Source organism: Lolium perenne, chromosome 6 (assembly GCF_019359855.2).
Source record: "Lolium perenne isolate Kyuss_39 chromosome 6, Kyuss_2.0, whole genome shotgun sequence".
Taxonomy (NCBI): Eukaryota; Viridiplantae; Streptophyta; class Magnoliopsida; order Poales; family Poaceae; genus Lolium; species Lolium perenne.
This window is the reverse complement of record NC_067249.2, coordinates 247,307,382-247,327,595: the sequence shown is the minus strand read 5'-3', so window position 1 is coordinate 247,327,595 and position 20,214 is coordinate 247,307,382. Positions and strand designations below refer to the sequence as shown.

At 45.5% G+C, this 20,214-nt stretch overlaps 1 long non-coding RNA gene across 1 annotated transcript; it reads right to left on the bottom strand.

The window, feature by feature from the left end:
• Positions 1 to 5,565: 5,565 nt before the first annotated feature.
• Positions 5,566 to 6,328, bottom strand: LOC127309218 (uncharacterized). The gene is made up of 2 exons (XR_007857028.2): positions 6,095 to 6,328; positions 5,566 to 6,008 (listed from the first exon to the last, which is right to left on the bottom strand). It is a non-coding gene; the product is annotated as an uncharacterized lncRNA (long non-coding RNA).
• Positions 6,329 to 20,214: the final 13,886 nt, after the last annotated feature.

The following is a 20,214-nucleotide window of genomic DNA, read 5'->3' as shown; positions in this document are numbered from 1 at the left end:
TAGTACCACAGGACGGTTCTCTCGCACGGCTCGGAGATCACCACCGTGCAGCCACCGGGACCTGTGGGATCGCCGGACAACACGCAGCCGGAGCCAGCAGGTGGCGCTTGCGCCAGCGGCGGCAGCGCGACCCGGCCGTCGTCTGGATCCTGTGGGTCCCAGAGGAAGGTGGCGGAGGTCTCCGGGTCCCAGGCCAGCACCCAGCCCTGCGCGGTGACCCAGTTCCGGTTGCTGAGAAGCGGGCCGATCTCGCACGGCCGGTACTTGCCGTCGGAGGCGCCGTAGAGCTTCGTCTGCTGCTCGTCGGCGTACTCGAAGACGAGGCACGGCAGCGACGTCGCCATGCTAAAACTGATCCCACTCGATTCGATGGCCGCTACTCGATGACCGGGACGATCGATGCGGTGGCCGTGGTCTTTAAATAGTCCAGCGGCGCCAGGGGGCATCGTCCAGATGAGAGTCCGAGTGGGATTCAGATACGTACCGAGTCGCACTCGCACTTGGGTACGAGAAATAGTCGTTACTTGTATATATGCTAGCAGTAGCAGCTCTGTCCATCGTTCCTCAGATCCAAAGCCTAGTTCTCCACCGCTGCCAGCCTGCCACCGTGCCCGTCTCCATGGTTACTTCCCCTGCCGCAGACAAAGTCGCTGCCGGAAGTTAAGAAAAGTATCCGACGCCACCCACTAAAAACTCCCACAAAAGGAGATTAGGGAAGGCACGCTGCCGCCGAGGTCGCCATCTCTGTTGCCGTCTCAGCTGTCGCTGCTGCTCGCGCCACCAGCGTGCCCATCCCCATGGATGCTTCCTGTGCCTCCGTCAAATGGACCGCCGGAAGCGAAGAGAAGGGGCCGACGCCACGCGCTGGAGGTGGGAGCACACTGTGCCCCATAGTGTTGATTATTCTCGTGGCAGTGGTGGCCGTGGCCGTTTCTACCTTGTTGCTTGTGCGCTTCAACGGACACCCTATGAGCCAGGTGTGGATCATGTCGATCAGCATGTGCTCATACGTCTTCTTCTTCCTCCTCCTGTCCATTTGGCGAAGTCGGTGGTTCTACACCGAGTTCGTCCGGCTCTCCTACGGCCCAATGCTCGCCTTCTGTTCCGCCAGCGCAGTAGGATCCACCACCACTGTTTTCGTCCTGGTCTTCAGCACGGTCTGGGCTGCTGGAAACCTGGGCTACTCTCTCGATGTGCACCGCCTGCGCAAGGGGACCGAGACGGCTGTCCCTTCCTGCCCTACCAAGGGTCGTACCGAAGACCGCAACTTCAATCCTTATGTTGGAGCACCCTTTGTGGTGCTCTGGACTTTGGTCACGATGTTGATTGTCAATTTAGAGTCCTTGAATGACGAGCTGGAGATCCTTATGATGATCTCGTATTTGGGCTGGATCCATGTTGCCGTCTGGTTAAGCTTTGTTGCCCTGGTCCCCATGGATGGATTTAACCTCGGAGAGCAGATTACATGGTTAGCGCCCGCTCTTCTTCTATGGATGGTGTTTTCTCCTGTGCTCTGCATTGTATCCATGAGCCTCTCGGTCTTGTGTCATTTTCTATTGTTGATGGCATTGGTTGCCTTCCTTTGGTACAATCTTGCCATTTTCAAGCACTACTTGGAGACTGCTACACCAAGGTATATGCCCTATTTCAGAGCAAAAGTAACTTAACATATTTTACGAATTATTCATTCTCTATGAAATATCCATTTGACTAGCTAGGGTATGTATGTCCTACACATGGTCTACTTGAAGGTTTTTTAATTAATAACTTTGTAACTACCTCTAGGTTATACGATTACATACAGTGCTAGTGTTCGATATTCTCTCTAGGGGCAACAGTTCCATGACGATAGAGAATACAACAGGTTGCTCAAATTAGTGTATAGACTAAAGGCTCTGTAAAATCTAACCCAAGGGGGATATATGAGACAAAAATCTGTCATTAAACTTGTGTTCATATATCTAAGGCTGAAACCACGCGACTATGATCCCATCCCACACGTGCATGTGTAGCTAGATACATTCTAGCTAGCTCTCTTTAACCGCACTTTAACATCCAAAAATAAAGGTAATATCGTTGATATTAGCTTACTTTGTTGCTTTGTTTAGTACAACAAGTCGGGCTAATGAAAATACGCTGCAAAGTGAGATTCAGCAAGACAACATTGGGCAGGTGAAGCCTGAGATCCTACACTTGGAGAAACGCCAACTGAAACTTGCAGCTACTCTACTGCTGTCTAGTTAGACCGAAGGTAATCAAGGTCAAGTACAAATTTATATGATGCATGTTTATTTATAAGCGTGTGGTTGCGGTGCTACAGAGCAAATGTACGTTGAAAGTTGAAACTGGAGACAACACATACCAGCCACAACAAGTTGATAACTAGCGTCAATTACGTATCGGGGTCCCGTAAGACTTGATAGGTTGTTTATATTATGTTCTTGGGAGCGAGTAGACATAATTGTTGATTAAGTGGCTTCACCCACAATTTTGTTTGGTTCAACATGTAGGGAAAATTGGGAGAAGATGGTCAAATGAATAATATCTATATAGACGACAATGGCATACCTTGATCTTAGTGCATTCGTATCCTACCATGTGTCAGTATTAACAAGGCTCACGCTCTATTATTCCATACGATACTAAAGAGGCTGCTACTAGCTATCTACAAATTAGTAGTATACTAGCACAAAACCCGTGCGTTGCACCGGAAGAAACAAAAATAAACTTTTGTAGAAAAGAATGTTGGTACGACCTATATTTTTCCGGAAAGTCAACCGGCAGGACTCTATCCTCAGTTTTTCCTTTCGCATTAATTATACATTTTATTATTTTTCTATTTGATATAATCTTTTATAACTTTCTTGATTTTATTTAATATACTATTTTCTCAGTTTTTAATTTCTTTCCACATCTATCTAGAAGTGACAATTCTACGAGAATTCCTCGGATTCACAAATCATAACTACCTTAAAATTGAATCCCAGGTAGTAGTAAAATGATCATATCATTGTGTTCAGTTACCTACAATTAGAAACAGGAAGGACCAATAAAATCTGAAATACAAAGCGAGCTGTAACCTTATCAGCGTGTTTGTGCTCCTCTCGAGCAACGGTGACAGTGCTCTAAAAAAAAGCAACCATGATAGTGATAGAGCTGACATTGCCGGCCACGATGTCCACGAGAGTCTCACTTACCTGTATTTCTTGTATGTTGTCTCTTCAACTTCGACGCAAGGTTCCCTCACAAAAAGTAGTGGCCCTATCGTTGTAGATCTTGGTCATCTAGTAGTCGTTTCCCAACAGAAAATTAACAAAGTGTAGAGCAAAAAGCAAAAGCTAAATTAAGTATGACAAAATCAGACAACGACCGGCTCTGCTGTATGTGCACCACAAGGTAATATTACAGTAATTATCGATCTGCATGAACCACCGTAATGAAATGTGTGTGTGCAATTTTCGAAGATACTGCCATTACGCATCCGAGATAAGAAGCATTAAGATGGTCTATGGTCGTCCGTGCGATATTTTTTTCTTGATATCTTTCACTTGATACTCTCTCGAAACCCTAAACCAGACCTCCATTAAAAGGCCACTCCACAGAAAATGGTGACGTGTATCAGTTCAGTTTGTGGCAAATTATGGCTGGCAAGGAGATCTGATGTCCAGTACTAATTGGCCGATGTCAGCCAAGCGATTTTTCTGATCTTCAATAATGCCCAGCAGTCCTAATCTTAAGATGCATCTGTTTTTCGGTAAAGACTTGAGATGCTGCACCTTACTGCTGAAAAAGGTGTCAGGCAGAGTACTGATCGATCCTGTCGATCGCTAGAGAAGCTAACACGGATCATCACAGCGACGCAGTTGATATCCTGAGCCAAATCTAGACAGCGACCGATCCCATCCAGCTCGCGCTCAATCGGGCGGACAGTCTCCCGTCCAGCGCACGGGCGGCAGCGGCTAACAGGTGCCACCAACGACTATTATCAGGCCGTGCCGCCGATGCATGTCTGTCCTTCCGACAGTTGCCATTGCAAGACCATGCCTACTCCCATGGCAGTCGCCGCTGCATGTCCATGCTTACCGCCGCCGCTGTTTCCCTACTCTCGATTGGTGAGGAGGCGTGGTCCGCGTGTGGATGGTTCATGCTAGACGAGGGCGTCATGGACAAGCGCTTCCTATTCGAATAGACTGGATCAACCGTATCCGGAACAAATTCTCACGCGGACAGGAAACTAAAGTTAACAATGAAAAATACATGCGATGGACCCTTGTGTTGGACGTGTATATATAAGAGCTGGAGACTTGATACGTACGGGTGATGGAAACATGATATGGTTGACGTATTGGGCATTGCTTCCGACGCTAAGGCTTGTCCATACGTAGGGGTAAAACCGGAAACGAAAATGTTGGACCAAGGAAACAATCCTCCCTTTATTATTAGGTATAGACTAGGACAATGCCCGCGCGTTGCTGCGGAAGAGAAAAATATGTTGACTTTATAATACAAATCAAAAATTGTTCTAGCACAAATACGCGTGCGTTGTAACGGTTTATTTCAAGTTCGGATTTAGACCATTGATGTTATAGCTTATGGACCATGTCCGCGCGTTGCTACGCTTTAATTTTTATTGATTGCTTGTTAGGCTATCAAGAAATTTAAGTTTTTCATCACAAGCAAACATATTCTTGATTGATGGGGGCGCATTGCTACGGTTTAACTTCAAGAATTAGGGTTGATTTTTTGTTGGTCATATATGTTACTATCAAGAATGTCATGTCTTTCTTGGCTGATGTCATTATCTTTTTTTTCCTTCATCATGTACACAACTCTTGGAGGTATTGGGGTATTTGCATGGTCATGTTCGAGCCTATCTTTCTGACTATGCATGGTCAACAAAATCGGAAAACATTATTCCATAATGGCTAGAAATTTAGATCATTTGGGTCGAGTAGGGGTTCACATTTGCCACCCATAGGAAAAGGTTCCACGAGGGGTACACATTTTCAGGACACCGAAGTGGATTGTGATCCACACGATTTTTTGTTGATGACCCTGATTCGATAAGACGGGTTGTGGTATGCGATCAAGTTGGACTCCCTTTTGCTTAAATGACAACCATTTTTCCGAGATTTTTTACATGAACCGTGTGAGATGGAGGCAAAACATTCCGCCTTTTTTCAAAAATATTTGAATCTTTATTTGGAAATATTTAAATCTTGTGATTGTTTCGACATTGCGTGGTGGATAAAATCTTGCCAGAAATTTCACATTATAATCAGCACGTAAAAAATGATAAAAATATGGCCTCCATGGGTCCACCTATGTTCTTTTTACATTCCCAATAGACAAGAAAAAATATGCCATTCTTTGGCCCCACGGAGCAATACCCAAACCATTCCCACATCCCTTCATTTGCAAAATTCGTGTTCCAATAGATCCAGCACCAGGCCAGACTCCAGACTTGAACCATCCATCCAACCTCTACCAGCGTGCCTCTTCCAGGCGACTACAGTACAGTTGCACGGAGCAGGCCCCAGGATACCATGAACAATTAGCATGTCATTAGTGTTTGAAATTACATATGGATAATCTGTATTGTTTTTGCATCTTCAACAAAAGTCGATCCAAAGAGAAAAAGCAAGATATTTGGTCATCTCTAGCGGGCATATAAAGCGCAGGACAACTGAAGCTACCGTGAAGCAGATCCCGGCGAGAGAAAGAAAACAGACAGAGTGTATTCGCAGGATAACCAGCTCGGACAGCTCACCAAGCGCCGGCCGCAAGGACACGCGGACTCCATCGAGGGAGGAGAAGGCTTGCACTGCAAGAGCCTGCTCGATCTGCCGTTGAGGCTGCCATGTAGAATCCCATCCTCTCCTTCTCGCACGCGTCGACTCCTGCCACCTCATCTTCGTCTCCTCGCACGAGTGACGAGTCGAATCCTCCCACCTCGTCTTTGCCCCCCCTGCCGCCGGGCGCCGGCGCCGTGGACCCTGCCACCAGATCTACCGGGAGAGGCGGCCGTGAGAGGAGGAGGACGAACGGGCAAGAGGCTGCAGGGGAGGAGGTGGCCATGCGGGAGGATTCGTACCTGCATCTGTAGGAGGAAAGGGCGGGGCTGCACCTCGATCTGGCCAGGGCGTGCGGTGGAGACGACGAGCTTTGTGGGAGGAAAAGGAATACGAAGGAGAGGAGGCAAAGAGGAAAGAAAAACGAATCGGCATCATGGCATTTTGAGTATTATGTGATTTAGTGGGAGGGTAAAACCGTCCAAAAAATGTTGGACGAAAATTTTGGCAGAAACCTTAGCTCCTTTATTATTAGGTATAGACTAGCAAAAGTGCCCGTGCGTTGCACCGGGGAAAACAAATACTGAAACGCTCTAGCCTCTCTTATTTGTTACCATCATCAATGGTGGTCACATTTTCTCTAATTCATGATGAAAATAATAATGCATAATAAAATCAGATTGCAAGCCCCTTATTGCACTAACTTAAAATATCGCGAACTTGCACCGGAAGAGAAACAAAATTATGGTCACAGAGACGTACAATAAGTTTCGCTTGAACGGTGACAGTGTGACGTTGATCCGACCTAACGTCATCGCTTTCACTGGACGCTTTGAGGTCAGGGCATCAACCCACAATGCCTCCTTTGTCCCTCTTGCTGCCGCACCACCTGGTACACCTGCGTTTTGATTTCCATTTCTAATTTCGGGACCTAAATAAACCATACAACCGAACCAAAACCACATATAGGGTGTCTCATTGGCTCGAGACCAGATTTTTCTAGAAGTGTATCATAATCGTTACATGATAGCAAGGATAAATTAGTCAATAATAAACCCGGTTTGAAAAATAAAGAATAGAATAAAGAAGGTGTGAATTCAAATAGTAATGCACAATAATGTCCACAAAATAATACGGAGTAGTTTACTTGGCTAAATCCTAAATTAACGAATAATAAAATAAGGATCTAATGCAAAAAAAATTATAGATAAATTTTATGAAACGGAGGGAGTACCGTACATGCCAAAATCACCGAAGCGTTCACTGTCTTTTCTTGATTAGCTCTATAGCCTCACCACAATCCGACTTCAACGTTATGTTTAAAGCCGTCCAGTTTACACCTAGTTTCAAGCCTTCCTTGATGGTTTCCAATTTTTTTTGTTAAATCTTCCACCGAAGGATTGCTTGATTAGTACTCCGTAGTAGTGAATCCATATAGCTCATTAAAAAGGACTTGTACTTGCGCTTGATGGCATCCGTCCAAAACCCGGTCTAGAAAGAGGAGCGCATTTTTTAGCTTCAATGTATCCTAGATGCAACAGATCAACATCGAGGACGACAAGCATCAGCTGCTTTAACCACTCAATGCATCGATCTGCTTCGCGCTCAACTCCTACGCGGCGGCCGCGCCCCAGTCCGGCGCCTCGATTCCGGATTTTGGCAGCGCGAGGCCAAGACATCCCAGGCGCATCTCGATCTTGGTCGCATTCTCCAAGCAGGGCAGCTCAATGACGCCAACGGCCTCGTCGTCCACCGGCGCATCATTGAAGATCAAGAGCTCGTGGCTTGACGGACCGGCATGGGCGGCGTTCGTGGCGAGAGCTGCATGGGATCGGCCAGGAACGACGGGGCCGCGGAACCAGATCTCTGGGGTGCCGGCCCAGAGGCAGATCCAGCGGTCGGAGAGCAGGCTTGTCTAGGTGACATCAGCGGTGGAGGGAGGCCGCGGAGGATGTCGGATGCGGCGGCGAAGGTCGCCGGGAAGTGAGGTGAGTCGATCTTGCTAAAATTAATTCCCTGGGCATGTCCTTTGTAGACTCTGGCGAGCCTGTGCCATCTATTTGACACGAATTTTTCTACGGTTTCTGCGTGAATCAGGCATGGAGCAGGGAGACAATTTATGGACGGATTTCGTGCACGAGGGGGCAGGAAATCGAGTTCCTTTCTAACACGAGGGGGCACGAGGAGGCTGTTTCGGCTGGGTGAGAAGAAAAAGAAGCACCGAACCGTTACGGTGGCATTTTGCGTATTATGTATTTTGGTGGGAGGGTAAAACATTCCAACAAAAAGTTGGACGAAAATTTTGGCAGAAACCTTAGCTCCTTTATTATTAGGTATATAGACACCGCACGGGGGCTGGCCGTCAGCCAGTGCGCTGATAGGCCACCGGTGGGACGATCAGCCACCAGTCGATAGTAGCGGGCAACATGTTGCAAAGCACCCTACCGCCACAAACCAGCAAGGCTAATTGCACATGTCCTTCCCGTCGCTAGAACCACCTACCAGCGCCACGCTGTAGCTCCGGCCGAGCGCCGGGCCCAGCACAAGTGCACCCGCGCCAACCTGCGCCCGCTGGCGGCAGTCTCCCGTGCCACGTTCCTACTGTTGCGCCTCCCGTTATGATGCTCCGCGCCCGCACGTCTCAGCATCTTGTGTCCCCGCTCACCCCATCAGCTGCCCGGCGCACCATATCCAGGCTTCGTAGTACCGCCAACTGCAGCAGTCGAACACGACACGTGCCCGCTGCACCGCCCGCTGCTGGGGTTGACCGCAACCTAAGCCCGCGCTCATAGCATCTTCAACCTCGACCCCTTTCGTTCACGCGCGCCGCTGGGTGCACCTTCGTGTCGTCCTTGACATCTGCGACAGCCCCGCATGTCGCTCCCAGCTCACGCTTCTCCTCCCCTGGTTCCCACGGGGTCGGGTCTCCGCGCGTCGCGACTCCGCCGACGCCCATCTCCAGCACCCTATGCCCCCAGCGCCCAAAGCAGCAGCTGCATGCGCGCGAGTGGGGCTGCATCGCGTGCAAATAGCACCGACGCGCCCGCTCCATCCCCATCCTGCTGCGTCTCCAATGAATTGTTGCTCACTCATTGAACTATGTGTGCCACTCTAATTCCATTCATGTATTTGTATCCCACATTCAACATCTCTAAAAATATTATTTTTTATTTGTGATTTGTCCATCTGGAGGAGAAATAAACAACACATTAAAATTGAATGGTGTGTTTAGAGAGATGTATGTGGACAAAACTAAAACATTTAATTTTTGGACCAAAGCAATACAATGTAGCAACCTTCTAATAAAATTGAGTACTGTGAAAGCAATCGTGTAGCACAATTCAGTCAAAATGTATGTATATTGAGCGGCAGCCGCTAGCAATCTCTGGGAGTAGTAAATTTAGTACATCTAATAACAGTAGCAGCTAGCTTCTCAGGCAATCTTACATCGATCAAAGTATTAAAAACAGTCAACAGCTTCCGACGCAATTCTTCCCAGTCCAGGCACGCGAGCACGCAAGCACCATGGCGGCATCTCTCCGCCCCAGCCAACCCCGCCCCGAGCACCGGCTCCTTCATGTCTACCCCTGCCCTCTTCCCTTCCCAGATGCACCTTTCCCAGCCTCCTCCAAGCAGGGCGCCGCGCCAATCCACTCCAGGCCAACCATCACCTACTGACAGATCCGAGCTCGCCCTGACCATCTCTCTGTATCCCTCACCATCTCTCCGTTGATTGAGCAGGGTACGGAACATACCTCGTGGCGGAAGGCAGGCGCACGACCACCTCTGCGACGGACCCGAAGAGGCCGAGTGCGCCAGCGCCATTGAGGAACCACCTTCGCTTGTATCTCCGGCGGGGCCGGCCGCCCACGCGCCTCGCGGAGGCCTGCGGCAGAGGAGGCTCAACAACGATGGGTACTTTTGAAAGGCGGGGGATTTTGACCAGAAGGATTTGCCGATTTGGGTACGTGCGGAGCTAGATTCTCCGCGGCGGCCTGGTTCCGGAGTATGTACGAGGCGTTCGGTCGAAGGAGAGAGAGAGGGGAGGGAATTGTTCGGGAGAGAAAAAAGAAAATACCGAACCGGTATCATGGTAAATGCTGTATTATGTATTTTGGTGGGAGGGCAAAACGGTCCTAAAAAAAGCGTTGACTAAAATTTTGGCAGAAACCTTCGCATTATGATGGACGAAACCAAGGAAACGTTAGCTCCTTTATTATTAGGTATAGATATGTTTCCTTGAAAATGTTATTGACGGTTTTCATGCTCATATTATTCTTCTTTATTATGTTAATTAATGTGCCCTATAACTTGAAGTTTCTATTTTCTTTTTGGCGGCAGACCCAAAGTATGGAGCATCTGTAGATTATTGTGGTTGTGGTGCATGTTCAATGAAGCATGGAACTCGTTGTAACCCATGCTTTTACAGTTATGATTGTGTTGGCCTACGTTTATAATGCAGTTGCACTTCTGGCGTATTGGATATATAGACTATGTCTGTAAAACTTTATACATGAAAATCACCAAATGTTAACTTTATATCCACTAGTAGGATATTCATATACTGTTAACTTTATTCAACTAGCAAAGGCTAGCGTGGCGGCAGTCCGCGCCTGGTGGCGAATCGCATGACTCTCAGAGAACTTTTGTAGCATGCCTACTGGGAAAGTCCACTCTAATCACACCTCTAATCACTCTCAACAATCCACTCTTTCTTCCTCTCATGTCCCATCAACCGGCCATGACGTGGCAGCGATGGATGCCTCCAGAGCATCGAACACACCTGACTCCCTTGCTCCGTCCGCGTGTTTCGTTAGAGCTTCTACATCGCAGGGCCTATAGGAAGATGACACGGCCTGGTCCATTCGATCCCGGTCTCCCGACATGGAAGGTGGCCTATATAAGAAGCCTTAGTGCCTCCACCCTCTGCTACCTACTTCTCATCCACTTATTTCCACCTCTCCTTACTAACTCAGTGTGACACTCTCTTTTGTTTCTGTTGTGCTCACGTCTTTCCCCACCCTCGTTTAGGCCATCTTCTACGTTGTCCTATAACTGCTTCTTTGTCGTGCGCCAAAAAGCGGAGAACATCGCATAGCTAGGTACACATCAAAGAAAAAGAGCACGGTAAAAGCGAGCAAAAACACACGCAGAGAAATAGGCACGGGAAAAACGCAAAAAAAAAAAACACATGGCAAAGAAAAGCACACCGAAAAAATAAAAGAAAAAACACACGGCAAAGAAATGTACATGGCAAAGAGGAGCGCCACGCGACCCTGCCGGTCGCAACTGATGGAGCCGGCACAACTTTGTCGTCTGTCCTCTAACAGAAACACGTCAAAGAATTAGGTCCACGTCGACGCCCCCTTCCCGCATGTGTCGTTTCTTCCCGCCAAAATTTTCCCACACGGGGGAATATCCCGCGTCTTCTTTGCTATGTACCACGGAAAAAAGCACACAAAAAATGTGTGTGATACATTCGATCCGGATTACGGATGCATTATAGTAGTTCTTTTCCTAGAAGATCTAAGTTTATCAAACCTTGGGAAGCATCTGTTGTTGGTTAAGGAACATCTACAAGATTTGGTAGTTTGTTTTACCTTATGTTTACCGGACCTTTCTAGTTTACTTTGTATCTTGAGTTGTGTCGACGGATGGAGATAGGCCAGTGTTGAAGTTTCACCTGTAGCTATGCATAGATAGGATTTGTGGGCAACATATCCGTAAATATTATAGCCACTCCGAGCCACATGCACAACAACTTGTTGGTGCAACCTTTATACCACGATGCACCAGGCTATGAACGATTATTAAGTAAAATACAGACCAAACCATCAGATATGATGTTGCTGTTGTTCCCAAGTGGATCACTAAACTACTATTGTACTCCCCTTGCCGTCACTAGAGTTCACACATAGGCACCGTTTACCACACATCTCATCTCAAACCTTGATCAATCCTCGGGGTCTTAGGTACCTGACAAGTTCTTGGATTGAGGTAAGAGAAAATGATACAAATACAAATCTGTTATCAAATCACCACACAATATTCCCATGTAATTAAATGCATATGATTGCTGCGTGGATACTCCTCAACCCGCAACCAGCGAGGACTACTCACTCATAATAATAATGAGACGAGGGATAGAGAACATTGTATAATTACTTAGATAAATACCAAATATCCTTACAAGGTCGCCAATCGTAAGGAGATCCCAATTACAAGCTATGGCTATGGCTATGAGATGGGATGGAGATCGAGATAATGAACTATGGTGGTAGTGAAGTGGTGGATCTTTCTTGGGGTGTGATTTTGATGCAATCTGAGAATAACATCCCTCTGTGTGGCGGCTGGAGTCTCGAAATATATAGACCTAGCTCTTTACAAAAGTTGCTCTGTTTGACTAGGCAAAGGTGGTGCTAGGTGGTATGGGTGCACGCTACCAACGAGCCCCGCCCGTGTCAGTGCCCGTTAACACCTCTAGATGTGTCTCTTCAACCCCACTTCACTTTTGAGTATTGAAAACTCATGATTCTTCCCTTTTGGCTCTAGATTTCACCATTGAAATGTGATTTCTTGTATCGCACCATTTAAAACAAAAATTTGCACATCTTTGCAATAATTAGCCATTAATATCAAGGTAGAGAGATATTTCATCAATTTCTTAACTTGGCATGTGATTTAAACGCAAATAAAGATGGTTGTTTTCACAACCATCAACATCCCTAAGCTTAAACCGTGATTATCCTCGAGGAAGAAACCAAACATCATAAGGAACTGAGCATTTCATTACTAGGGAAACGGCTATAGATGGACGCCTTAGCTGTGGCACACTAGTTTTTTGGTGCGCCACTTCTATTACCCGTGTTCACAACAAAAAATGGCGGGCCACTAGTATGCCCTTATCCGTGACAGACCAAATAATCCCGTGCACCACAGGAAAGTGGGGGCAGAGGTAGCCAGGGTGCGCCCACAGAGTAGTGGTGCATGCCAATACTGGGCGTCACGGATAACCAAATACCCGTAGCACACCGAACTACTTTGCACCACAAGTATTTGTGGTCCCAGGTGCCAAATTTGGCCCACGGGCACATCGATAATGGTGCATCATGGATAGCAGAACATCTAGGAACGCGATCCAATGGCTCCCATCATTTACAAAGAAGCGCACGATCCGTGTGCTCTCTCATGCACACATCTTATTGGTCTAGACATAAACGCACATATCCTCTCTCTCACACATATCTGTGTGCTCTTTCATGCACACATCTTATTGGTCTAGACATAAACGCACATATCCTCTCTCTCTCACACACATGCCTCTCCTCATCCTCTCTCTCACGCGCCTCCTCTACTTCCTCCCTCTCTGTCTCTCATAAGGATGGAAATAGGTAGGGTATGGGAAGAATAGAGCAATGCCATACTCATACCCATATAGGCAGTGGGTATAAACTTCTACCCACACATGTACCCAAAGGTATAAAACTATACCCTTGCCCATACCCAATAGGTACCCGTACCCATTGAGTACCCGGCGGGTAGATCAAATAGTATACAAGCTATTCGTAAATTTTACATCTATCGGTAGCAAATTTGATTAAAATCGAATTGTCTCAGTTCAGTAACAGGTAAAGTTGAGTACATAACAATTATCGAAATGTAGAAATCATAATTTCATATTCTAACTCATAAGTCAACAAGAGTAGGTGTCACATGAAAAAATGATAATAAATGAGCAGGGTATGAGCATACCCACGGGTACATGGCTATACATGTGCCATGCTCATGACTTAACTGGTAGGGTATGGGTACTACCTGTGGGTATAAAAGTGTGCACATACCCTTCCCATACGGGTACGGTACACACCGGTACCCGTACCCATGGGTAAAATTTCCATCCTTACTCTCTCACACCCGTGATCACACGCTTCCCTCAACTCCTCCGCCACGCATGGAGCTCCACATTGCCCCTTTCCCGCATGCCTTCACCGCCAGCCTAGGGCCCCTCCTCTCCGGCGCAAGGAGTCGGACTGGGAGGTTGCGCACGCGTCGATTTATTCCATGACATCCATGGAGGCCGAGCCTACCTCTATCTCCGGTCGCGACGGATCAGGAGTCGGAGCTGTCCTGAGACACTGCTAAGATAGCCATTTGTTGGATATGTGCCCGAGCGACAAATAAATAATGATGTTTTCCTGTATCATATCTATGGTTGTTCATTATATGTTCTATGCCATCCTTTAACTGTATTAAGAGGAAGCATTAATGCACGTGTGGTATGTAAACAAGCCCCGTCCCTGATGATATAGTCCATTGATTAACAAGATGATCAAAGTTTCCTGATCATGCATGTGACAAGTAGTCATTAATAATGAAGTCATGTTGGTGAACATGATGGACTCACACCCATAAGGTATTGCAATGTGACCAAGTCGGAAATTTCGGCCTTGCGATACCGTCATGAGATGTTGTAACCTAATCCTTAGACCGTGAGACCATATTTAATCAATATCACATGCAACTGCATGCTTTGATATCATCAACCGCTACACCGTGCTAGGGTAGTCTTAAAGGTGATACTCAGGTATGCTAATGGGATGGATGGAGGCGTATGTATCAAGAGCGGAATTTGTACAATCCTATGAAGGATAGATACGACAAGGGCCCACTCGGTAATATCATATTAACACCGCTTGCAACCATGTGACTAGGTCACAAGGGATATGATATTATGATGATGAGTTGAATTGTGTTTGTCGCTAACGAGATGGAACAAAGGTATAGCGGATACCGACGATCAAGTCTCGGACAAACAAAGGTATCGTGATACAAAAGGAGTATGACTCAACATTGAGGTTCAAACGATAAACTTTTTTCATGTTTGAATAGGGACCGTTATGGTTTTCTAGAAACCCCTTGTTTTTCATTGACCGGAGAGACGTCTCGATCATGCCTACATATTTCCGAACCCGTAGGTGCACTACTAGAAAAACGCTTATCAGTGGCGCACCTAGGTGCGCCACTTCTATCATGCCATTGGCGCACTAGCAGATGCTCCACTGATAAGATATACGTGCGCCACTGTTGTATTTCTAGGGTGCGTCACTGAGGTATCTATTGGGTGCGCCAATGCTCGCTCATTGGAGTAAAAAATAAAAAAATACCACACGGCCTGGTTGGGACACCCGGTGGATTGGTTGTGGAAGACAGACGGTGGATTGGTTGTGGCAGACGGAGAATCTGTCTGTCCATCTGGAAAAAGCACCTTTTATTTTATTATCAATCAAAAAACAAATAAAAAACTTTAGAATTAGAGTTGTGCCTCCATCTGGCAAACTTTACAATTAGGACCCAAAAAAGAAAGAAAAAAATCAATCAAGTCCAGTTTCCCCCACAGCAGTGGCCGTAGATCAATTTGGTCGACGTCGCACGCCTGGTAAACTCCTCCGCCGGACACCGGGCAAGACTCGACGGCGCCGACCGTGGCGAGCGCGCACTCATCCTGCTCGTGGAGCAGCGCGTCTACGAGGGAGGATGAGCTCGGTCGCTGATACGTCCAATTTGTATCACTATTTTATATCATAATTTACTGTTATTCATTGATATATTTCATATTTATAAGTGATACTTATGTTATTCGACCTATTTTTGCATGTTTGATGATTATTGGAGAATTAACCGTCGGAGCCAAGAATCCGCTAGAAAAGGACCGTTAAGACACCATATTTCTGAAGACCAACAATTCCCAGCAAAGATACAGAAAATCCTATTTTTTCAGATGACACAGAAAGCCAGAAGGGGAGGCCGAGATGGGCCCTGAGGGGGCCAGACCACCCCTAGGCGGGGCGCATCCCATGCCGCGCCTAGGCATGGTCTGGGTGCCCTGGCCCACTTCTAATGACGCCCCCTCGCGTATTTTAACCCCTCGGGAAACCTAAGATCGAGAGAGCGACCAGAGAAATATTCCGCCGCCGCTACGGGGCGGAGAACCAGAGAGAAAGAAAAGCTCTTCGGCAGGCATAATTCTGTCGGGGAAATTCCCTCCCGGAGGGGGAAATCGTCACCGCCATCGAGCTGGGCTTCATCGGGATCATCATCACCATCATCTCCACCACCAGCACCATCATCACCGCCGTCTCCACGCCGTCCCACTGTAACATCTTGGGTTTGATACTTGTCTAGTTCATAGGGGAAACTTTCCCGGTGTTGATTACTCCTTGTAGTTGATGATATTGAGTGAAACCATTGAACTAAGGTTTATGTCCAGATTTTCATCATTATATCACCTCTGATTACGATCCATATGATGTCTCGTGAGTAGTTTGTTTATTTCTTGAGGACATGGGAGAAGTCATGTTGTTAGTAGTGGAACTATGTTGAGTAATATGCAATGATTTGATATTTAGGTTGCGGTGCTATTCTTCTAGTGGTGTCATGTGAACGTCGACTACATGATACTTCACCTTTATGGGCCTAGGGGAATGCACCGTGTACTTGGCTACTAATTGTGGGGTTGCGGGAGCGACAGAAACCCAAACCCCCGTTGAGAACCGGTGCACGAGGGATTGTAGGATCTCAGAGTTTAAGGTTGTGGTTAGATTTATATTAATTACTTTCTTGTAGTTGCGGATGCTTGAAAGAGGTATAATCACAATTATGTATTAGTCCAAGTATGGGGTAGTGCATTAGCATAGGTTCACCCACACAACAGTTATCAAACCATTGAAGATTATTCAGCTATGTGAAGCGAAAGCACTTGACGAAATTCCCGTGTGTCCTCAGGAACGTTTGGTCATCATAAGTAAAACAATCGGCTTGTCCTTTGCTCTAAAAAGAATTGGGCCACTCGCTGCAATTATTATTACTGCGTTTTATTTACTCATACTTTATTTACCTGCAATACCAAATACCCCCTGCAAACCTGTTTGTTAGTGTTTAGAGTGAATCCTTGATCGAAACTGCTCGTCAACACCTTCTGCTCCTCGTTGGGTTCAACACTCTTATTTATCGAAAGTACTACAATACACCCCCAATACTTGTGGGTTATCAATACTATTTTCTAGCGTCGTTGTCGAGGAGTGAAGCGCTATCGAAGAGTGGAATTGCTAAAGGTAACTTTACCTATAAGTGTTGTTTTTATTTTTATCTGCTACTGCTTGTTTCATTATGGAGGCGCCTCCGTTTGACTCTCTATTTGGAATTACTTCTACCACTGTTACGGTAGTAGATGAACCACCGCGTGCTCAATTGGATCCTTTTAAAATACCTATGAAAATTGTTGAACGTGTTATGAATAACTGCTATTTTGGAGATGAAACTGTCCATCCGAGTGATCATTTACGTTATACATGAATTATGCGAGTTGTTCAAGTGTGCAGGTATCTCAATGGACAAAGTTAAGAGGAAATTATTCTCTTTATCACTCAAGGTAAGAGCTGCGGAATGGTATAAGATGCTGGGAAATGGCCAATCTATTGGATGGGAGGAAATTGTACCTCTCTTTCATTGTAAATTCTATCCTCCAAGTGAGATTCATAAAGATCAGAATCAAATATATAATTTTTAGCCTCAAGATGGAGAGAGTATTTCCCAAGCATGGGGGAGATTGAAGTCTCTAATGCTCAAATTTCCCATTCATGAGCTCCCCAGTAATATTGTTATTAATAACTTCTATGAAAGACTTTCTCTTCATGATACGGATTTATTGGATGCTTCTTGTTCTGGATCATTTACACGTATGAAGGAAGAAGCTAAATGAGATCTTCTCGACCGCATTCAGGAAAATACTGAAGGATGAGAGAATGATAAAGGAAGAAAGTCAGGTATTAATTATGATTATGAATGCATTGAATCTTTTATGCAAACTGATGACTTTCGTAATACTAGTGCTGTTTATGGTCTTGATTCTCAAATTCTTGCAAATTGTTTTAAGGCTTTTTCATATTATCTTGATGTTCCCAAAAAGAAGTGGAACAAGTATTATGAACCTTATAAAGATATTGTTGATTGTGTTCCTGCTAGAAATATTGAAGTTTGTACTACTGATCGTGTTTTGCCTGAACCTTATATTGAGAAAGTACCTTTCCCTACCAAGGTATAGGAACATTCTACTATATCTAGTGTGGTTAATAAAAGTAAAAAGAAAGTTATAGAACCTGATGAACAAATAACTATTGAACCTGCTGTAGCGATAGTAAAGGACTTGGTTAGTGAAAATGTAGAAGATGGACATATTATTTTATGCGAATATGCTTATGATATTGTTCACATCCTAGTAAATCTAAGAAAACTAATGTTCATGTGCTTTCTGTTAGAATAGGTGATCATTGCTATTATGGTTTATGTGATATTGGTGCAAATTCTAGTTCTATTCCTTATGAGTTTTACAGGGAAATTATGCATGAAATTGATTATTGTGAATTTGAAGAAATTGATGTTATAGCTTGCTAATAGAGAGACAATCTCTCTGAACGGTATTGTTAGATATGTGGAAGTTCTATGTGGTAACATTAACTATCCTGCTGATTTTCTAGTACTTGGTTCAGCTGCTAGTAAGACTTGTCCTAAATTTTTTGGTAGACCTTTCTTGAATACTTGTGGTGATATTATAGATTGTAAGAATGAGAAAATTCTTGCTAAATTTGATGGAGAGTCTTATGAGTTTAATTTTTAAGTTTGCTAAAACTCCTTATAAAACTGAATTTCCTAATGATGATTTTATAGTTGAACAACTTGCTTCTGTTGCTGTTGCTCCTAAAAATGCTTTGCAACAATATATGGAGGATCACAAAATTGAGGTATTTATGAAGGAAAGAAATGAAATCGATGAGATTTTTCTTCGTCAACTAGAGATGCTTAAGCACGATTTACCTGTGGAAGACTTGGGTACCACGCTACCACCTGATGACGCGTAAAGCACACGCCCGTTGGGAACCCCAAGAGGAAGGTGTGATGCGTGCAGCGGCAAGTTTTCCCTCAGTAAGAAACCAAGGTTATCGAACCAGTAGGAGTCAAGAAGCACGTGAAGGTTGATGGTGGCGGAGTGTAGTGCGGCGCAACACCAGGGATTCCGGCACCAACATGGAACCTGCACAACACAATCAAAGTACTTTGCCCCAACTTAACAGTGAGGTTGTCAATCTCACCGGCTTGCTGTAACAAAGGATTAAATGTATAGTGTGGAAGATGATGTTTGCGAAGAACAGTAAGAACAAGTATTGCAGTAGATTGTATTCGATGTAAAGAATGGACCGGGGTCCACAGTTCACTAGTGGTGTCTCTCCAATAAGAAATAGCATGTTGGGTGAACAAATTACAGTTGGGCAATTGACAAATAAAGATGGCATGACAATGCACATACATATCATGATGAGTAGTGTGAAATTCAATTGGGCATTACGACAAAGTACATAGACCGCTATCCAGCATGCATCTATGCCTAAAAAGTCCACCTTCAGGTTAGCATCCGCACCCCTTCCAGTATTAAGTTGCAAACAACAGACAATTGCATTAAGTATGGTGCGTAATGTAATCAACACAAATATCCTTAGACAAAGCATTGATGTTTTATCCCTAGTGGCAACAGCACATCCACAACCTTAGAACTTTATGTCGTTGTCCCAGATTAAATGGAGGCATGAACCCACTATCGAGCATAAATACTCCCTCTTGGAGTTACAAGTATCAACTTGGCCAGAGCCTCTACTAGTAACGGAGAGCATGCAAGATCATAAACAACACATATATGATAGATTGATAATCAACATAACATAGTATTCCATATTCATCGGATCCCAACAAACGCAACATGTAGCATTACAAATAGATGATCTTGATCATGATAGGTGATACGTCCAATTTGCTTCACTATTTTGTATCATAATTTGCTGTTATTCATTGATATATTTCATATTTGGACACAATACTTATGTTATTTCATCTATTTTGCATGTTTCATCATTATGGAGGATCAAGCACCGGAGCCAGGATTCTGCTGGAAAAAGCACCGTCAGAATGCAATATTTCGGAAGATCAACTGTGGAAGGAAATTATACCAAAAATCCTATTTTTCCAGATGACGAAGGAAGCCAGAAGGGGGAGCTGAGAAGACCCAAGGTGGGGCCAGACCACAGGCCGACGCGGCCCATGGCCTGGCCGCGCCACCCTGTGGTGTGGGGGCCCCACAGCCCTTTTCGCCTCCTTTTCTTCGCGAAACCCTTCGTCCCGAAGACCTAAGCCACAGAGGGTACCTCACGAAGAGTTACAGCCGCCTCTGCGGGGCGGAGAACACCAGAGAGAAAAGAGCTCTCCGGCGGGCTGAGATCCGCCGGGGAAATTCCCTCCGGGAGGGGGAAATCGACGCCATCGTCACCGTCATCGAGCTGGACATCATCTCCATCACCATCATCATCATCTCCACCAT